Here is a 22344-nt window from a genome sequence, read left to right on the forward strand (position 1 = left end):
TTGTATTTTTTTTTTCAACTGAGTCTTAAGTTTTCATCGGAGTCCAAGAATTATTATTATTTTTTATTTTTGACCAATTAATTTTAATGACTTATCTCGCCAATATGACCTTCAGAAGACAGACTGAAAAAGCTTGGACAAGCTCTTATAAAAATGTGTGTATATAATCTAGAGTCCAATCTAAAGTTCTACAGTTTAAAACAATTAATTCCTGATGTGAGCAATCAAAAACAACAAAAAGAGCAATGATATATACATACACACACACACACACACACACACACACTCATATATATATATATATATATATGAAAATGTGTCTAGTGTTCTTTATAATGAGAGCGTTCTAGACTCTTGCGCTTGCAGATGTGGCGTAAGGACAAGCGACATTGTTAGTATATGGGACTGTTATCTCAGCTGATCCGGCATCGGGGCAGTTGTCTCATTCATGCTGGAGCGGTTGCGCTGAGTGGACCATCTGGAGCTCCTGTCTACTATCAATATGTAAACGAAACGAACGCTATTCCAAAAGAAAATCGATTTAATCATGCGCAGACACTCGTACCAATGGATACGCATTCGACTCGTCCTGGAAATGTCTGCGTCGCTTTGATTTGTTTGCCAGTATCGTTTTGAAAGTCTGCAACTTTTGGAAATATCCTGCCCTTCGGAAGTATCTGATTATACCTGTAGTGTGTTTTGTTTATTTGTTTTTCACCGTTCATGTTAGTCGCACGTCGTCTACTCGCCAGGACAAACGTCCTGATCTGTGGACTGGAAATAGCGTTTATTCCCAGAGTAAAAGTGCACAGGACCCCGCTGATGTGGAGGTGAATGAGTCTGTGAGCCCGACCAGGTCTAATGTGGTGTATATAACACTCAAATCTAAGCGGCACAAACCGGCCATCATCAGGGGAACAGTGCGACCCAAACTCCGGAGAAAGAAAGTTAAAGTGAGACCGCAGGGTGGCACACAGGGCAAGGCGAACCACGCGGGGCACGATACAAACACCCTTAACAAACGACTGGGATATTCTGAGCTTGATGCCAGTGACACTGGTTATTCAACCATAAGGATATACAGTGAAAAAGCTCCTCCGTGGTTCAGCAATGATGACATTACTGCCATGCGCTTTCTGGCCGATTGTAAAATTACGCAGATTGATGAAGTGGCACCTCCGGGCTTCTCTTCTTTCATTTTATTTAAAAGTGCGACAAATGGCACGGACGAAGTTGCTGAGTGTCGAAAATGTTGCGGTATTGTCAAGCGACCCTTGGACATGAGTGAGGTGTTCGCCTTTCATCTGGACAGGATCTTGGGACTGAACAGAACTTTGCCAGCTGTCAGCAGACGATTCCACTCTCTTGGAGGTAGTGTTCACTGTATAAAAACTTTTTTTTTTTTTTCCAAAGTTGTGAATAAACCAAAGATTACTAGAGAACGCATTACAAGAGAATAAAGGTTCGGTTTCATAGAACCAAAAAAAAAAAAAAACATTACTGGTGGGCATCTTGAGACAAAACAAAGGCACCGATATGATTTAAGATCAGTCAGTGCAAGTTTCTTTCATTTAAAAAGCTCAGACTTGCGTTTTATTTTAAAAAATATCAAACCAAGTGGTAATTTTCTTTTTTCTTTTTTTATCATATTTTGATTTAAAGTCATTGCAAAATATCTAAAAAAGTTAAGTCACTTCTGAGAAAAGTCTGAGGAAAGCTTTATTAATTTATCATAAAGTGCAATGAAATCTGTGTGGATTTTATAGACTTGGGTTTCTGTAATTAGGAGCCTTTTCAGTGTAACCAAAAGCTGTCATGAGCTACTGAAAAAGCAAGTATGACTGCTGATGACTAATGAATGTATATACAGTATATTAATCTTGTTTCAGATGGTCAGCCTTGTCCAGTGGTTTTGTGGGACCCTTCTTTAAGCCCAGTAGTAGATCAACCTTCTGAAAAGTTGAACTGGGGCTCATATCAAACCTCCCTCAAACACAAGTGCTGGCATCGGGGTGTCATCCCTAAACCAGAGTGGAGCTGCACCAGCATCCACCATCACGAATGGAGCAAGCTGGTAGTCTTTGATTTCCTCCTGCAGGTACTCCACTTTTATCAGTGTCTTTCTGTGTTGCAATTTTGGTGACAAGCAACATTTGTTCAGAAAACCAACTGAAGCATTTTATTTGACCTTAAATCCATAAAGCAAAAAGACTGTTTCTTCTCAGATTTATGAACGCCTAGATAAAAACTGCTGTGGATTCAAGCCTCGCCCAGAGGACACCTGTGTTGAGCTTGGTCACCATGAAGAATGCAGAGACAAGGACAGCATAGAGCTGAGACACATAGTCCACCGTAAACATGACCCACACCACCTGGTTTTCTTCAACAACAAGGGCTACTTTGACCGAGACGAGGGAAATCTGAACTTCAGGCTACTAGAGGGAATCAAAGAGTGAGTAAGAGTTAGAGATCGAATATGACCACTTGATTTTTAATTTGTATATCATAATAACATTTGTAAGTGTCAAAAATCACAAAGGTTTTGCAGAGATACTGTGCAAATGATCTTTTTTTTTTTTTTTTTAAACCGATCATTCACACATACCCTTATTCAATTTCAATTAAAATGCCTTGCAGACTATTTAATTTCAAACTTATATCCCCAAAGAAATTAATCCTTACAGTTTGTTTGATTAAATTACAAGCTGCCACAGGTCATCAGGTTTAAATAGACATTATTATGGTTTTAAATAAAATATAATTTGGGGCGTCTTCTGTTCTTGTCCTTACCGGACAATCTGAGGTGGTTTGTAATTGCTGTAACTAAGACTGCAACTGAATTCATTTCGGTGAGGCCACAAGTTTGGGCTTTCAGTAAGCCAACACCTCCACAACAGCACTGAAGACGTAAGCAAATACATACGCCAACAATCTGACACGTGCTGTCTGAGCTAAGGGATTCTGCTGGCAATGCTGCTAATGTGATATCTCTGGGAACGCAAGCTCACTTGTGCAGTAACATAAATCAAAAGAAATGATGGGCCATTGCTGTGTTTGAGTATCACTGCTTGCACGTTATCTGCATTACAGCGGGGTATTGCATAATAGGGTAGTTAGCAAAACAGTTTAGTTTGAGGAGATTCTGAAAATGGTATAATGATTTTTGATTTGTGTATTATTAAAATTATTTGTTTGTTTTAATAATTTAGGAGTGCATTACCATATTCCTTTAATATATTTTCCCTTTCAGACTACCAGATCAGTCTGTGTCAGTGTTGAGGTCTCAGCGTCTCAGGGAAAAGCTCCTGCAATCGCTGTTTCTCGACCAGCAGTACTGGGACAGTCAGGGGGGCCGTCAAGGCATTGAAAAACTCATTGACGTGATTGAGAGAAGAGCCAAAGTCCTGCTCACGTACATTAATGCTCATGGGATTAAAGTAGTACCTATGAACTCTTGACAGATGGAGCTTCAGCTTTCAATGTGTAAGACAAACCACCAACCTTTTGGTTTCCAATGAGCGTTGATGTTTCCGACAGATTAGTATGCCAATGAAGACCTGCTGAATTTAAGCTCTTTTAGTCAAAATTTTATGCACTACAGAAATCAAGAGCACTTTGTGTTGTTTTAAGTGCTCCTCACATTTAAGAGGAGAAGAAATTATAGTTACAGGGCTAAGTTTTGGCACCACTGACATTCCACAAGTTAAAGGCACTGTAAGTGATATGATGTTTCGTGAACTTCTACCAGCCGTAGTTTCTGAGTTCAACTGCCACTTCTGTCCAAAATCCCGCCCACTAATGACATGTCAGCAAACCTGATGTAAGCAATCTGAATGCTCAAATGGAGACTTTTGGTTAGCTGCACATCGATGTCCCACAGCCAGTCTGTTTTGGTGCAAGGTTGTCACAGAGAACAGTGCAATTTCTCACTACACCTGTTTTAGTAATGACAAGAGTGAGTGCTATTCCATTAACAATGCCAAAGCACTTTTACTTTCAATTTTATTATCAATGCATGTTTCACTCAATATGTAGTTTCAGTCAGTTATTCATATCAATCTGCAATACAGTTTTATAAGAACATTTCTGCTATAATCTGCAATTGTTTTTCTGCTGTGATGATGTGGTTCATGATGAATGGTCCAGCATCATTGTTAAATCTATTAATGTTGCACTTATTGTTCACTGTGAAGATGATATGAATCTTCTTTCATATAAATGACAGTTTTCATTGTGCTATCTGAAGGGTTTATTTTTGTACTGTTGTTTTGCGTTTGTAAAAAGTATACATACCTAAAATTAAAGGGTTACATAGCAGTTCATCGCAAAATCATTTCAATATTACATTCATTTTTAGCACCACTGTTTGTAAATTTTGAGAAAATCTTATGACCTTTGAAATGGTTTGACAAGTACTTTATACCATGGTCTGTCCGAACACTCGATTTTGATTGGCTGGCAGGAATGAATTAAAACTGCACAGGTAATTCCAAGTCAGTTTAATCACCATTGTAGATTAATTGACTTGGCTTTATGTGGTACTTGGCCTCCACTTCATGCATTAAAATTATCTATCTATCTATCTATCTATCTATCTATCTATCTATATATCTATCTATCTTGTTAGCAACAAGAAAAACAACATGCAAATCATGCTAGAAACATGCTAACAAAATGCTAAATCATGCTAAATGCATGTTTATGTGTAAAAAGATGCTAGCAACACGGTAATCATGCTATAAACATCCTAATAACATTAGCAACATGCTAATCATGTTAGCAATGTGATAGCAAAGTACTTAATCATGCTAACAACATGTTAATTATGTTAACAGGATGTTATCAATATCAATATTAAGTCATGTTAGGTACTTGTTAATCATGTTAGCAACATCCCAACAACATGCCAAATCATGCTAAATAACTAGTTATTTCATGAAACTCTAGATATAGCAGGCTGATGGGTCTAAATGGTGCTATTCACAGCATTAAATGACTTGGCACAAGCTGATTGGTTGGTTAGCTGGTTAGCATCTACTAGATCATTTTACAGCATATTTTCAGAGTTCCTCTGAAACACTCCACCTTTCCCAATGCTCCGCCTGTATAGATCTACCACAGGTTATTTTGTGCAGTATCAAACACTGCACAAAATGCAGCAGCACTAATCTATAACAACAGTAATAATCAACAGCAGCAGTAATCCTCCTGCAGCTGCGTAGCAGATTCATTCTGCCAAGAACAAATACAGTACATCAACAATGTCTTATCTATTACCATCCATCTTCTGAGTTGTACAGCATGTTAACAGTTTTGAATCATGCTTGAATCATGCTGACAGACTTTGTCTTCAAACATTCACACTTGAAATATTAAAATTACTTCAAGATTTTAAAACATCTTAATTTTTTTTGGCCTGGCTTTTTCAAGCCAACTTAAAAGTTTGCCATCAAATTTTACTCATCACATTAAAAGTATTTTGTTCTGTTTTCGCTGTAACCCCTGAACAGCTATTATGTTCATTTTTATGCTGGGAATCTTTCAGTTTGAGTGCAGCTGAGTTCAGCTGTCTTCATTCTTTGCTGTTCCCTTTCTCATTTGCGTTCCAGTTCAGTTCAGCCAGTCAGTTCTCAGAGCCTACTGTGACCCCTTTTAAAAATGTACAGACACATACAGTATACTTACCCACAGACATAAGCTCAAGGGTTCTTTTATTTGTGTGAAAATAATTAATGTTTGGCAGCGCTAACCAGAATGCATTTCAGATGTTCTGCTCTGCACAGTAAACTTGCTGTGTCTTGCCACACACTTTGCCAGACAAAACCAGCTAGGTCATTTGGAATGTCAAATCACTTCTGCTCATCTAGATGATATGCAAACACTTGTGAAACAATCAAGTGGCAATGTTCGAAAACCCTACTGAAACCTTGCATCTTGCAGATGTTTTCTCATTAGAATGTTCTATAGAAGTAGTAGTACAGATTTTTTTTTTCCCACTGTAAATTCACAAGGAAGAGCTGTTTGCATCATATCAAATGCAACGTACCATAATTGGAATGTAAAGATTCATCTTTTGAGAGCTGATTTTACGTATGACCTCATTTTATTTCAATGTTTGAAGGGCAGTGAAATTCCTTTCAGTTGACACAACAATTTCAATCAAATCACTTCCTGTCTGTTTCTTCAGTCGAGTTTAAGAACAGTAACACAACAGTGCTCGCCACCCTGTGTATGTCATTGAGGGACCATTTCCACTTTTTCTTTCCCTCATTTCATATCCTAACAAGGAAGCTTTTATACCAGTTGCTCTGATCACTTATTTTGCTAAGATATTACCACCATTTTCCTCCATAGCTTGTGACCTTAACCAGACTTCTAAAAGACAGCTGAACATTAATTTAGAAGACTTTCCGTGTTGTTTCTTTACTTCTTGGAACTATAATACCCAGAACAATTGCTTTTAATTGCATTACTTGTCATTCGTATCAACTCACAACTGTTTTCATACCAATGTTTCACATTTTTGTATCCTAAAATCCTCCTTTCATTTGCCTGCACCAGATGACCTGCTCCATTTCTCAAGCATGTGAAACTATGGAAAGGAATTTTACACAGCTGCTAGCTGTCTGACTTTTTTCGTTCCTCCTTTTCATTGTTGCTATGACAACATCGACCCCAGCAACATCCCACCTGGTTGGCAGACAGATGTACAGTAAGAGTTTGACGAGCAGAAAGCATCAGATAGAATGCAAGCAACGAAGAGAGCTCATACCTCTGCACAAAAACAAGCAGCTCTAGACATAACATGGGCACATTAGCCCCCCTCAGTTTCCCATCTGGAATATGAGTCTTGCTTAACATTAACATGGTTTATGTGTAGCCAAAAATTAAATGAATAAAACAGATGGGCAAAAAAAAGGAGATTAAATCAAATATCAGGGCATGTTATGGCCTGAAAATGCTTTTTTTGAGATGAGATAAAGGAGGTTTTCAATTGTGCCACTGTTGATGTTTGCTGAGATGCATGTTGGTCATGGGTTTTTAGTTTGGAAAGATGCTATCTGCGTGTTAAAACAGCACAACACGCCTGAGGCAGATAGCCAGGTTTCCTTCAGTTGTTCCATTCAGTTTGTCAAAAATAATCTCTCTTTGGGGACTGTGTGCAGCTGTCAGATCTAACAGTAGGATGCAAGCCATTTAACTCTTCCCTGACCACAGAAACTCTTATGAAAGTCAATTTGGGTCAAAGTAAACACATTGATTTGATCTTAGAAGAACAGTTCACTCCAAATTAAAATAAGGTCATAATTTGTTTAAATTCATGGAACACAAAAAGAGAGCTTCATGCAGCTCTTCTTCATGAAACAGCAGTTCATGGTAAACATGTACAGCATGCTAAGCTCCAAACAGACAGAAAATGATAAATAATAATTTACAGCAAATGTTCTCCTTTGCCACAGCTGTCAAATCAAATAGTGCTTGCAAGTTAATAAGGTTGAACACAAATTGTTACCACACATCTTGAGACTAAATAGTATTGATGTTACACACCTGGCACCATACATCCGTAAAAATAAGCATTCTTTATTGGCATGTACTGTATGGCCCATGAAGAAGTTTTTTAAGGGATAGTTTACCCAAAAATCGTTCATGTTGTTTCAAACTCGTAAAACCTTTGTTCATCTTTGGAACGCAAATTAAGATATTTCTGATTAAGTCCGAGTGCACTCTGACCCTCCATAGACAACAAGGTTACTACCATGATCAAAGCACAAAAACGTAAACAGCATAGACAACAAACAAAACAACTTTATTCAACCATTCTTCCCCTCTGCATCTAGTGCCATTATGTACATTAAAGTACCGTGATGCATGCGTGTGGTGCTCCTGACAGAGCATGCACTGCGCCTTGTGGTACATTGTGGTACTCTCCATAATGAAGGAACATGATAACTCCTGGGAGAAGAATTGAGTGGAGTTATTTCTTTTTTTTTATTTAGTTTTTTGGAGCACAAAACGTATTCTCAAAGTGATATAAAATTATGGTTTGACCACTGATGTCACAAGGACCATTTTAACAATGCACTTACATTTCTGTGCCTTGACCATGGTAGTAACCTTGCTCTCTATAGAGGGTCAGAGAGCTCTCAGATTTCATTAAAAATATCTTAATTTATCTTATGAGTTTGGAACGACATGAAGGATGAGTAATTAATGACAGAATTTTCATTTAGCATCCACAAAACCTCTCCATTGCAAATACATATATATATATATATATATATATATATATATATATATATATATATATATATATATATATATATATATATATATATATGGAAAAAAGTTATTTTGATGATTGAAATGATCTTTACAGTAAGAAAAGTGGTTATTTTAAGAACATTTCTCAGAAAGGCTCTTTTGGAAACTCAAGATGGTTCTTCACTGGAATCACTATGAAAAGTCCCTTTTGGAACACTTGCTTTTAAGATTGCATTTGATTAGAAATTTCTGACTTTTAATCACACACATTAAGACTTGGAATATATGAAGCATGTGATTGTATGGACTTGTTTTTTTTTCACAGCTTCTCAGTTGTAACCACTTTGAACTAACTTTATTTAAAAAAACAAAACAATTGTGTTCCACAGAGAGACTATATATATATATATATATATATATGGGGTGAACTATCCCTTTAAGGTTACTCTTTCGCTCTTAAATTCTTAGCCACACTACCATAGCTCCTATTGTCTGCCTGACAGGAATGCACATAGAACAAAGAGTAAAATAAGCTATGCGTGTGAGATTATGATGTGTGCATGTCTTTGTGCATGAGAGTGTGTTTGTGTGTGTGTGTGTGTGTTAGAGAGCGAACAGTCACTGGCATGCCTCATTAAAGCTGTCTCTGTCCCCATGTGCTTGGGGTTAACCCCACATGAGAACTAGATTAGGGGACCCGGCACATGGCACTTATTCACATGTCCAGTCGGCCAGAGAATCGGCCTCACATCGGCATCTGAATCATCTGAGCTGCTGTTAGACTTATACACAGTTAGGAGGAGCCCATATGTCATTTCACTAAATATAGGCGTGACACAAAAGTTAACTTTAGAAGCCATTACAGCTCAAAATAAGTCTTCAGCAGTGAAACTAGGTTTTTTTAAACATCACCAAACTTACTTTTTTCCCTTTTCCAAATGTTTCAAGTCTTTGAAGTTCAACAAAAGTGCCCAATTGTAAATGTTTTTGGAGATTTTCAACTCTTATACTTGGACATAAAACAATGACTAGTGCTACTGTAGCAGTCATGTAATAATAACTATGTTGAGTTTTACCACATGTCTGTATTCAAAGATGAAGATATTTATTCAAACGTTAATGTTCAAGCTCTACTATTTCATAGTTGTGAACTGAGTGCTGTAAATGTACATAACCTTATTTACTGTTATGTCAGTTGATTTATGAGTTGAAGTACTAGCTCATAAAGGAGAGGATGGGTCATGTTTGGAGGATGTCTATTTGGGAGCTGTAGCCTATGATACAGTACCTCAAATGGGACAAAAATGGTGTGTAAATCAAGACTTGAGACAGCTGCTGGACATTTTGACAAATATAAAATGCTATTGGAAGTCTAGAAGTAACCTAGAGTGCATGGATATGACCGATTCATTAAAAAAATTATGAGCAACATATCTTAACTTTTTCAAACGTAATACAATTTCTGTGCTTAAAACTGAGAACACAACTGATGAAAGTTAAAGAGAATAGTTAAGTGCTGAAAAGTACATTACAAACTAAGCAGCACCCCCTTTTTCAGCATTATTGGAAAACCTTCTGGGAACTGACTTGAACAGGAAGACAAACAGGAATGGGTAGCTCAGAGCAGACGGCTAGCTAATGTGGCAGGATGGACAAGAGACAGGGAGGCAAAACCTCATTCCTGCTGCTCAACGTCATCCGAGGGCAAGAGGAACTGGAGCAGCAGTCCTCAGTTTATTCATTCTAGCTTAGCCTTTCACTCTCTTCCGCTGTAGTTCGCATGCCAGGAAAAGCTAAATCTCCCTGTTAGCAACTCTAGACATAGAATTTAAAAAGAGTAACATCTAGATTCTAAATTAAACAATACCCCCTAATTTTGGGGGGAGAAATCATCTTAAGAAATAGTATGAATGTTTTACTATATATATATATTCTCTTATATGCAACATTGGTGCATCCAGCTTATTTTACATTTCTGAGTGGCTGTCTGATTTATCTGTGTCTATGAATGTCTGCCCTAATAAAGGCTACACCCTGTAGTGGCTTTGAAGCAAAGGGGTTAAAAATATGTGGTCAGTCAAGAGAAACGGGCATAGCATTACAGTGTAGCAGACATTAACTCATTTTAAACATTAAATATATACTAGAACACACTCAGTAAAATTATATATGTGAGTGGTACTGCAATTCAAAATCAAAATTTTACTTTAGATCAGACATCCAAAATGAAACTCTACTGCCACCTGCTGTTCAAGAGAGGATTATATTTGTGTCCTTTGCATGGTTTTATTGTACATGCGTATCTGTCTGTCTTTTACCAATGTTCTCTCACTCTTTTGTACTCTCTCCTACCAAAATATCTGAATGAGCTACTGAAATGATGCCATCATCACTATGTGTAGATCATCTTAGTGAGGAGGAATTTGCACAAGCCAGTTCCCATGGCAACCGCTTTACTATGGGATGTTGAGAGCTCTGTGCGGATACTCTTTACAGCTCATGTACTCTCTGACACTGTGATGCTAGCAGCTCTTTCCAATAAATCAGCATCAGCTGGCCACCAAAGCAGATATCTAGCAGGCACAAGAAACACCTTCCCGAGGACAGAAAATTAAACATAAACTAATCTACAGACTGGAAATCACTTACCAGCTGCTCAAACAAAGTGACTGACTGTGCAAACACTGCTTGTCTGAGCCTCATAACTGAAAATCAATGCTCCGGTTCATATTTCACTCACTTTTTCTTGCATTTCATTGTTTGACATATGATTTGAAGGCCGCTCCACTTGGAGAGCAGATTTGTGAGCTTGAACCTCAGTTGGCTCTACTCTCCTCTGATAGTGACAAAGTGACAATTGCTAAAAAGGCTTGCTGAGAACAGTGGACCTTTAGAGCCAAACTCCATGTGTCCTTGTGAGAGAGTTTTTATCTGGGGAAATAAAGAAATATCACACAGCTTAGAGGAGCTGTGACTGAGCGTCTCTTTGGGCTATCACCCTAAAGCACTGGCTGTAAAAATGTAGGGTTTTATCATTATCTGTAAAATTCTAGACAGCAGATTATAAATGTTATGATGATTGATTGCATGAAAGTCAGGCGATTGGATAAAACAAAAGGAAGGAACTCTGTCTGTACAAACATGTTTGCTTAAATTGAATAGCTAATGGTCTTCAGTTGCTTATACCTGTTGTCATAAGAGAACACAAACAACATTTCGGGATAAAAAAAAAAGATTTGATGATATAATATAAGATGTCCCAAGGTACTCTCTGCCATGACTAGCAAGCACAATACAAGCCAAACTCATTTATCAGTATTTATTGTATTAATAGAGGGTAGATAGTCTATTTGTAGACCCTAGGAACTCTTTACATGGGGGATGTAAACATGCTGAGGATGTGTCAGACCCACGCTATGTGTTTAAAATAAAGACTATAAAAATTAATCAGGTATCTGCAATGACTAATAAGGTAGGCCTATGACAAACAAGGCTGCAAGACAGGAAAAATACTCTACAGTTCTTTGAAATTTGTTCTAATTTCAAAAACTCTTATTTAAGATGAGTCAGAGATAACTGACGTGCACTTAATTATGTTACCTTGCTCCTTCTTCGGAGAAATAGGACCTTTTAACCAGTGTGGATGTGCTAAATGAGTCACCCTGCCGACAGATGCAAGAACATTCTGTTCTACAGAAAAGTCAACTTTTGATTTGAATCACTCGTCACATGAATTAGCCTCTACAGTCACAGCCTATCAGTGAAAAGATGATTGTTTAGTTGCTTCTGCTCTCTCAAAACCATGGCAAGACTGTCTGGACATGAGGTTTCTTGAAACATTTTTTTCCTTGAATACTTTCAATATCTTTTGCAGTTATATAAGTATGTATAAATAACAGGCTGAATCCGAATTTCTTATTGACTCATAATGTTCTTCTCTGCTGTTGTTTTCAAATAACTTTCGAATTGACATTGTTAAATGCCACGTGACAGGTGAGAGTCAGTGGTATTTGGAGGCAAACTACAGCAGCACCATTTTTTTTAATACAATGCGAATGGCAACAGTGAAGGGAATGAAGGGAACAATGACTTAAATGTCTGTTTTTACACAAACTATTATGTGTTTGGAGTCGAATTTGATCATTGCTCACCTGGTATAGATTTTGTTCAAGTTTTTCCTGTCTCTAAATGAGGCAGAGGTGGTACCATCCTGATCATGTGCACACACCATGGCATTTGGGTGTTCTAATAATTAGATACTTAAAGAAAATTACCATTGTCAAGTTAAAATATATTCTACAAAAATTTAACATTAAATTAATTAAACACAGCATAGCACCTAAATGATGCCAGTGCAATTTAATATAGAAAATAATGTCATTAAACATTGCATTAAAGCAATTTTTCAACTACACAGGTTACAACCAGAGGCACAACATTTTAGTTTTTCATTATTACAGATTTCTTCATCCACTATTTATAGTCCAATGCTTCCTGGCCCACATTGCTTCAGGTAGTGGTGACTGCAGAGCCAAATGACATTTATTATAAACAGTCTTTCTAGAGAGCAAAACGAAACATTTTCAAGCTTACAAGAATTCCTTTGACAGTATACATCATGAAATATAATCACTGCAGGGTAACATGCATTACAGCTAAGCATTTAGGAGATTACTAATACACTCAAAACTCAATTTAAACCACCACCGACTTTTTGTAATAAATAATATCAGGCTAATCACTCATACAGCTTAGCATTACTCATTTAAACACCCTTTATTGCTATGAAAAAGGCCAAAATCTCATGAAAACGCATACAAATCTTATACTATCAAAATCATATGCTTATTATCTGAAAGGTTCATTGTAGTAAAAGTGTAGTATATATATATATATATATATATATATATATATATATATATATATATATATATATATATATATATATATATATATATATTTTTTTTTTTTTACATTGATTAGATACCATTTTTATATACATTTTAAATACCGTTACACTATGGTTATTGGTTAGTGTAGCAAAACCATGGTTTAACTATGGTAACTATGTTTTTTTTTTTTTGGTTAAATTTGTAGTAAAACCATTGTTAATATTTGTGATGGCAGACAGAGCTGGAAGCTCATAAGATCACATACAGTAATTCAGTTAAAAATGAATAGAAACTAGAGAATGTTAAAGGAACTCTCCACTTTTTTTGAAAATAGTATCATTCATCCTAGCTACATCGGCCTAGAAAATCGCAACTTTTCATTTTCGGTCAGTCTTAGTACAAAGTGTAACTACAGAAGAGTCAAGTTTTAAATATAATATAAAAAAAATATAGAAACTCTTTGGTCATTTTTGAACTAGATGCTAATGGTCTAATCAGATTCAATGATCTATGCTAAGCTAAGCTAAAAATGCTACCGCCAGACCTGGATATCGGCTGAATGGATTCGAAAGCAGTAAAACTCAAGTGTTTATCCCCAGGGGTGTCGGAAAATGAGCCTATTTTCAAAAAAAGTTGAGTGTTCTTTTAAGTAAATGTGTAAAGATTTCAATATTTCTCCAAATGAATGCACTTAAGTCCTGACAGCCGCTGTTCAGTGAGGCTTGCAAGTGACTGCCTACCTGAGTTTTGTCAACAAAATGAAGTGACCGCCTCTATGCAGGAAAAAGCTGCCAGAAGACATTCTGTCAGAGATAGCCTGCTGGTTTTGAATGACATGGTGGTGAGAGTGTGACAAATTATTGTAATGTCTATATTAGCTTATTATATTTCTTTGTTTAGAACGACAGCTTGAGGTTTGGTTATCAAGGCCTTGTACTGTCACGTTACAGTCTTTTAGATAACCATTGGGGGGCAGTGCTTCTCTTCAGTTAAACAAAGCACTTGCTAAATGTTGTAATTCACAATTGCAAGAATGTGACTGTTCCTTTTATTAGAGAAAGTCATTTTGTCAGAAAGAGTGCATGCTTCTTGGCCATAACATTAAGAGCTCTGGGATACATCAAATTTTCATTGCCTAGCTGTGGCGTAATGTGATTGGCCACTGTTGCATGCTGTGAACCAAGTGAGTGTTGTTTAAAGCCTGTTATGTTTTTAATGTTTACCCAGAGAAATGTTTTGTGAATGATGTGAAAGTTGCTGGTACAGATGCCATGTAATTGTAGAAGGAAAAAATCGAAGGATGGAGCAGCAGAGAATACATGATTTCAGATTCATGTTTGGACACAAATGTTTAAATTTGTCCCAATTAATTTTACTCTTCGAAGTGGCTTCAGTCTTTGCTGGTATAATCGCCAATTTCCCCTAATTCATGGAGATCAATAAATGTATGTGAATGGCCCAAATCATAAAATGTATATCATATTAGATGCTTATGGGCTCAGGCAGTTCAGTCTAATTTCCACAAAGCCTAAATAACACATTCACCTCCAAAACCTCCACAAAAACTTATGCATACACATGAATATAGCAGAATGTGACAGAGATATGTGTGTGTGTGTGTGTGTGTGTGTGTGTGTGTGTGTGTGTGTTTAGGTCAAACATGAGTAAATAGCAATAAACATGAAAATTGACCAGATGAAATGACAATGAACAACATAAAGGTTGTGGCCTATCATTTCACAACAGAAAGACTAACAGATACCGACAGTGTGACTGACATAGGAGATGTTCTTTTTCTCTCATCAAACAAATGAGGCAGAGCAAAGTACTTTTCATCAGGTTCCTTCATGATCCCTGTGATGAATCACCAAGCATCATCATAGCATATGTGATAGCTTTCACAGTGCTGTTTTTTATAAAGGGACTTCATATTCTAAGGGGAGACTTTGGGAGCTATTGAAATACATGGAAATGTCAAAATGACGTGGCATCTTCAGACACTGCTAAACCTTTTTTTCTCAGAAGTAACTGCGTTTTATCTCCTGTTTTTGCAGTGACATGAATTTTAGTAGTTGTATACAGTATGAGTTTCCACAGGTGACAGGTAGTTCATCACATTACCTATGGATATGTCCATTAACATTTGTCAACCAGTAATTATTTAAATGACCCCCCCCCCCCCCTTAATTTTGAACACAATGTATTTTATTTCATTTTATTGCACCGAATGGGTATATATAGTATATTGCATACATAATAAGTTGATACAGAAATTTATAAATGGCAAAACCTGAGATCTGGTTGTTCTTGATTCGTAAGATTGTAAGATACTCCAGTCAACAAGGAGTGAAATAAATATGCTATTCCCATTGCTCTTTGGGCTAGTCAAAACTGGTGACAGAAATTCAATTAAACCTGTTTAATGGCCCTCTGAGGAGCTCCTGCCAGATGCCTACAATATTCTGAATGTGATTTAGAACTAGCCTTGTGAAATAAATTACATCCCAGGCCACCCCGGATACCACACATTGAACTAGAATACTGAGGGTTGAGGCTGCATACTGTATGTAGCATAATTTTAAATATTAAATCTTTGCAAAAAACAGACTTTCTTGTATTTCAATTTTTTTCACAAAAGCATGAATCATAAAAAAATAAGTATTTTAGCTTCAACATTAGCACAAAAAATATTATTTATAATTTAACTTTATTCCTTTTTTATTATTAATGTCTATTTCCCTTTGTGTTTAAATGGCCTTTGTTCTTCACACATCCACAAATCCATCTAGTACTTTAGGCCCATAATCCAAATTAATTTTTCAGATCCATAATTTAAAGCCAGTTTTTCATTAGTGAACTTCTTTTATTACTGATCTTACGAAAGGTGCCGAAGGTGCAAGACAAAATTACTGCTGTACAACAAAATAACAGTAATCCCTAGACAGCTTTCTAATGTGGATTGTGCAAAGCTCAGTAATTTTTGCATGGTTTTGTTGTTTTAAATCTAGTTGGTGTTTTTGTTATATTAAATCTAAAATGAAGGATATACTGATGATCAGTATTTGATCATCCCTGAAGTACGACACTATAAATATGCTAGATACCCATGAAAATATTTGCAGTCACTAAGAAATGGTTCAGACTCATTCTTATAGCACATATTGAATTCAACTTTGATGTTCATAGCAGTATATGTTATCATGATAACAGCTTTCTGCTTTGTTTTTGGCCTCGTGGAATGGCCTATACATTCTGAGAAATCTAAAATCTTGTATGACAGTGTGAGCGTTCATTCATTTTAATGACTCCGATATGACATATTGCTGAATCAGATGAACATAAGATCAAATATAAATTGCATATAATTGCCTGTGGCGTTATCTTTTTATAGATTGTCAGTATTACAATAAATGTGTTCGTGTGACATCATACCTTAACATGTGGCTTTCTCAGTACTGTTTATCATAAACAGGAACTTCATATTCACATAAGGAAAGAACTATAAATGTGTGGAGAAAAACTGAAGACAAGAGGTATTTGGAAGCATTTAAAATAAATTAAAAATAATAATAACCTAAACATTCATGTATGTATGTATGTATGTATGTATGTTGACTGTATGTGTAAATCTCTGACATAATTGACTTACTTTCTCCATATACTGTACGTGTATTATGTTGCATTAGATGACAAAATATCCTCTCATTATGTTCAAACAAATGATGCTGGACCTCATTTTCTCCAAAGTAATGGCAGTGACAGTTACTATAACTTTATTTTCAGAACCTGCCTCTGTTTTGTATAGCACTGTTAAACTAGGCTGTAAAAACTTGGTCGTAACCAACGCTATCACTTGACTAATTCGTATGTATTTTATGAGGTGAAAACTCCTAAACATAAGTGTTAAACAAAATGACTAAAACTTTCAGTATAATAAGTCCAATGTAATAAGATGGCATGTAACAAGCAATTGGTGTCATGCATATCTTGGCCTGGGAGGGTACATAAGGCATCTTAATTTGTGTATATACAACATTCTATTTTGTATTGAATTGTTTTTAATAAAAAGTCATTTTTACTTTTTTAATAATTTTCAGTTAAGTGTGTGTGTGTGTGTGTGGGTGTGTGTTGTATGTAAGTACAAGTGATAGTAATTTACCTTATTTTAATTTACATACCAACAGTAATTATCAATGATGACAGCAAATGAGAAATTCTGTTAAATTCATTAAATCATTTTGCCTACTTTGATTTGCATATATTTCAGGAACTCAGATTTGTTGAGTCATTAGTTGGACTCATTATATTGAACTCATTAGTTCAGTGATGAACTCACTGATAAGTCGGTGAGCCCATCTGTGACCTCATCAGACACTCAAAGCAGCTGTGCCCAAATTTTGAAGTGGTCTATCATGAACCAACTGTTTTAATCGTTAATTAGTTCACCCAAAAAAATGAACATTAAAAAATAACAAACACTAATTTGTCAAGTGGTAAAATTTCACAGATTTACACAAGATACTAAATTCATTTACATACGGGAATGACATTTGCATTCCCTATTGATAACAGTACTGGATCGCTTATATTTGTTGGGTACAGAACAAACAAAAATGTCTTTGGTAATTATTTTTTGCATGTAAACAAAAACTGTAAGACTGTTTTTGGACTCAAAGTTTCTACATTTAGTGACACACTGCACACTCATTTTCATGCACACTGTGAATATCTAACAAATGCTAATTCTTTTGCAAGCAAGTGGCAATATAATGAAATGTTTGTTTTATAGTCATAGGTCATAGCATAATGCACGTCTGTGTGAGATGTATGTCACATGTTCACTAAAACCACCTTCCATGCATCTTGCACATATTAATGGGAATGGTGGGAGCCAGTTTGTTTAAGAGGTAATGTTTACACAATGCTAACTATGCTTAGTCATCTATGACTTGCTCTGTGAATGAGGGAATTAAGACCTTATTTGGCAAAGGAATGATGCTTGCTGTAACTGTATTGAAATAATGCTACTTCGGCAAGTTTATATAAATGGCTGCACATGAGAATTTGTTTTAAATGTCAGAAAACGACATGCATTCCCATCACTTGTAAATTACCTCCCCATTGCCAACCATGGACAATTAAGTAATGAGAGTCTAGTTAATTAAAGGTAATAGAACTGGATGTGTAAAGTTGGTTAGAGCAGAGGTTAGAGGGAATATAGAATACTTCCCTACATATAAAACAAATTAGCAAATAAACCTGATGTCTAAATGTATTCTCAATTTTTACAAAGTGCAATCATGCAACAAAGGCTAGAATTTAATAGTTAAAAGTTTGCTTATTTGAATAATAATGACCAAATATTAATCATAGACATTCTATGAAATGGTTATTTTCACACTCAAATTGATTCACCACCCCTGCTGTGGAGTGCATTCTGTTATTAACAGTTAAAAATACATTTTTCACAGACACCGTATAGTCACTCAACTTGTCTGAGCCTCCCAAGCTTTTAGCCTTTAATTAGACCCAGAGACCCTTTCAGAAAAATGCTTGTGTTTCAGTTGAGAGAGCCTGCCCTATGGTGGCCAAGATTTATCTGAGCAGCAGAATGTAAAGTAGCCTCCACAGAGACATTATGCCTCACCAACCACAGTTCAGTCTGGTCTCTGGATATAAGACAGCTGAGCTCTAACGGTTGACATCGAACCATATACTGTATAAATGTATATTTGTGTGGGCAAATCGATACAGTATCTGACTCATTGGGTGCCAAATAATACAGAATTTATTGCCAAATTTTAGATAAAATTGAGATTATCATCACACTCAGTGGGAATTCTTCTCAAACTCATGTCCACAGTGATGCTGCCTTGAGATAAGTGTTACAGTGAAATGTCAAATTGTCATTTTAAAAGGTGTAATGGCCATAATTTACAGTTTTTCTCAAATAATTTTAAGTAAGGTTAATACTCTCAGAGCAAAAGTTTTCTAAACAAGTCCGTTGTTTTGATTTCAGATGCAGTCATTCTGATGTCTGCTGTGTCTGCTATAACTATCATTGTCTGCTATAACTATCATAATTTTGTTGTGCATAAAGGGGTGAGTCTGTCAGAAGCCAGGGCAAAGAAATAAAAAAGAATGAGAAATACAATAACAAATTAGATGTGGAGTGGATAGTGGAAGAGGGGCAAGAGATTAAGAGAGAAGGGGGAAAGAGTAAGAAAAGATGAAGAGGACAGATAATGGAAGCTTATAAATTAATCAATGCTGAGAAAGCAACGGACGGAGAAAGAGAATTTTGTCTGATTTTATGGATTTTCAATGAAGAATGATGTTATTAACAGTAAATATTTTTTATTTTTTTATTTTTTTTGGGTGTGGTGTATCCCTAAGGGCCATTATCTCTCCACAAATGATGAAGTCAAAAAAGAAGAAATTCTAACATTCTTAAAGCAAGTATTGTTGGCTTATTGGCAGAGATATAATCACATAACATCTTTGTGCTGCCTTTGGACTTTCTGCCTTTAGTACTTTGGACTGCCTTTTCCTCTTTATACCTTAAGCACATTGTGTCTCCAGATTTTCAGGATAGGCCAAAGTTCTGCTGAATACCTCTAGATCCAAATTATTTTTGGTCCAGTACACTAATATGAGTTCCATAATGTGCCTTGAGCTATTTAGCATCTCATAATAAAAAGAATGGCCTTTTGCATTCACGGGAGACTATAGGGAAAGGAAAGTAAAAAAAGAGTTTACTCACATATACATGCTGGGAGCTAAAAATGAGACACCAGCTTATAAAAAAAAAAAAACATCTTATTCATTAAACAAGCATATTGGATTCATGTGTAAATTGTAAAACCATTCTTACATATAATGTCATGTTCAATTCAGTGCAACAATTCACATGAAAATGGATTTATAAACGATTTATTCAAAAACTGTTTAATGAGAAAGGCCCAGAGACTTAAAAAAAAATTCTGCTTTAAAGACATGCACAGAGAACATTTCAGAAATGTTTCAGCACTGAGAAAATGGGGGGTTGTGGGGGGGGGGGTGGATTATGAGGTAAATTCATAATTTATAAGTAAATGAAGGCAGAACTCGGTTGCATGCTGCTGAGAGAGAATTTCAGTGTGTGTCCCCTGAGCATTAGACACGTAGAGAACTTCTTTTTCAAGCTTTTCCCATTATATGCTTGTAATTCATAATTTATGTGTCTCTACAGGTATGTGTTGATACTGTACGTGATTATGCATACAACCCATGGAACAAAGTGTACATCTATCCCTCTCAACCTTATTTTCATCTATGAGAAATTAGATATGGCATCCACCCAGGTCCAAGCAGACACTTTTATAACTCTCTCTTGTCATTTAAAGACTCTGTATCCATGTTATGTTCATTATTCATGTCCTTCCAGAGACTTTTGGAAGCATGCAACAAGACAAGCCTCAACCACATACTCAAGATTGAGAGCAATCAAATATAAGTACTTAACATTAACTATTGAAAAGCCCATATTGGTTGACTTCTGAACTGTATATTTAGGGAGGAGAGAGGGAGGAGTAAGTTCAGAAAGTAACTCTCCCCACAGGAGATGGGAATACAGCACTCTCTGTGCTCCTAATTATGACAGACACATGTTGCATATTAATTAGCCTAGAGCAAGAGAAACCATACATACTCAAATCACTCTGTTTATCAGGCTCATGACAAGGTGAAATAAAACACATCTAGTATTCTGTCTCTTTTTGTCTGTCTGCAGCTCACACACAATTTGAGCACAGTGGCTGAGGACTTGATCTTCATGGCAGTGCTTTCCCATGCAGCTGCTATGCTTGATTATGAAATGCACTTCTGTTGAGAGCAGCATAAAGGTTTTCTTTCATCAAGAAATGCAAAGTATATATATATATATATATATATATATATATTTTTTACTTATTTTAGTGATGTCAAACGATTAATCAAGTCCAAAATAAAGTTTTTATTTGTATAATATATGTGTGTGTACTGTGTATATTTATTATGTGTATATAAATATACACACATGCATGTATATATATATATATATATATATATATATATATATATATATATATATATATATATATATATATATATATTAATATAAATGTAAATACATGTAAATATTTTCTAAATATATATATATATATATATATATATATATATATATATATATATATATATATATATATATATATATATATATATATATATATATATATATATATATATATATATATACTTTATGTGGGTGTATTTATATATATATATATATATATATATATATATATATATATATGAATATTAATATAGACGTAAATGTAAATATTTTCTAAATATATATATAAACACAGAACACACTCATATTATGCAAATACAAACTTTTATTATGGATGCGACTAATCACGATTAATCATTTGGAAGCACTATTTTTTTTTCTTTTACATTCTGTATTTATACACTGTCGTTTACATTAGCAACTCTGAGCTGTAATTTGTCACTGTCTGCAAAACTGTAAAATAATGTTTCATAGTCTTGAGGATATTTTCTTTTCTCTTTTCCACAAGTAAATATTAGTTTTTCCCCCACTATAGTTTGCACCTGCAGTTTCTATATGTCAAATTTTAAGGATAAATGATTAGAATATATATTGAAAACTTGAAAAGATGAATTATGAGTTATCAATAAAGTGTTTTAACACACATACACAAACAGGCACGGCGGAGGACATGGGCAGATAGCTCCTGGGTCTTCATGTTTGGCTCCCTGCTCAGTTCGCCACAGGCAATCCTTGCCCAGCAGAGCGAGTAATGGCCGCAATGATTGTATAGACCATCTAAGATCAAGAGCCCAGACAGACAGAGGGGTGTGTGGGGTTGTGCGGGGGTAAAAAAGAGAAGAGCAGGAACAAAACTCTAGAGATTTAACAGTACAGGAACTCAGCAGTGGAGGATGTTTTTGAACTGGCCCAGACAACAGTTAGCAGAGGGTTCAGAATCTCCAGCAGTTCACCACTCCGGCAGTGCTAACTACTTTGCTTCCTCACATTAAATTATGAACTCAGGTGAGAACAACAGAATCTTCAGTTTGTTAAATCTGTGTTAACTTTACTGTACTATTAGCATGTGCTCATATTTTTATAGGCAGCTCTTGT

The 22344-nt window shown here is 35.7% G+C and overlaps 1 pseudogene; it reads left to right on the forward strand.

The window, feature by feature from the left end:
• The first annotated feature begins 375 nt into the window (after positions 1-375).
• Positions 376-4506, forward strand: LOC113092920 (protein FAM198B-like; annotated as a pseudogene).
• Positions 4507-22344: the final 17838 nt, after the last annotated feature.

The sequence above is a fragment of the Carassius auratus genome, unplaced genomic scaffold (genome assembly GCF_003368295.1).
Source record: "Carassius auratus strain Wakin unplaced genomic scaffold, ASM336829v1 scaf_tig00214762, whole genome shotgun sequence".
Lineage (NCBI taxonomy): Eukaryota > Metazoa > Chordata > Actinopteri > Cypriniformes > Cyprinidae > Carassius > Carassius auratus.